Source organism: Arachis duranensis, chromosome 5 (genome assembly GCF_000817695.3).
Source record: "Arachis duranensis cultivar V14167 chromosome 5, aradu.V14167.gnm2.J7QH, whole genome shotgun sequence".
Lineage (NCBI taxonomy): Eukaryota > Viridiplantae > Streptophyta > Magnoliopsida > Fabales > Fabaceae > Arachis > Arachis duranensis.
In genome coordinates, this window is record NC_029776.3 from 86,663,691 (window position 1) to 86,664,432 (window position 742).

Sequence of the window (742 nt, forward strand, 5' to 3'; positions counted from 1 at the left end):
CATCTGAACTTCAATCCCTTCATTTTAAAAGTTTTGAATCTGTCCCGAACTCAAACCAAATACCTTATCATAAAAAAATGTAACCTAAAAATTTATTTAAAGCAATCAAATAACATTTTCTCAGATAAATAAACTTCTATTTTGATAAATTAGTATATTAAAAAATTAATATATTTGCAACGGATGCCAATAATTTTTTTTGTATTTCATTCGTGCCCATTAAATTTATTAAAAACAGATAATTATTTACAATTACAGAAAATATTATTGGTCTATTGGATGGATTTCGTATGAAAGAGTTTAACTTTTAAAACCATATTTTTCTTGGTAGGAAAATACATTTAAAATGAAATTCCTTATATATTATGACCACACTATATTACCACACGGCTACCCAAATTATTATTGTTTTGTTTCATTAAAACAAAGGTGAGTTTTATGGCGCCTTTGTTATAGTGTCTAAATTGTCTAATTTCTTTTTTAAAATAAAAAGTAAAATATTTAAAATAAAAAGTAAATCATGTAAAATTTATTAAATATTATTTATTTACTTTTTTTAGTAACTTAGGCTGCGTTTGTTTACAGAGACAGGACACGCGTGGACACAGAGACACAAAATCATGTTTGGCAGAGGAGACATGGACAGAGACAGTGTGTCCAGAGACACTGAATTAGTGTATATTTTGTGTCCATTCTGACGGGAAGGACACAGAGACACTAACAAGGGACACAACTTATTTTT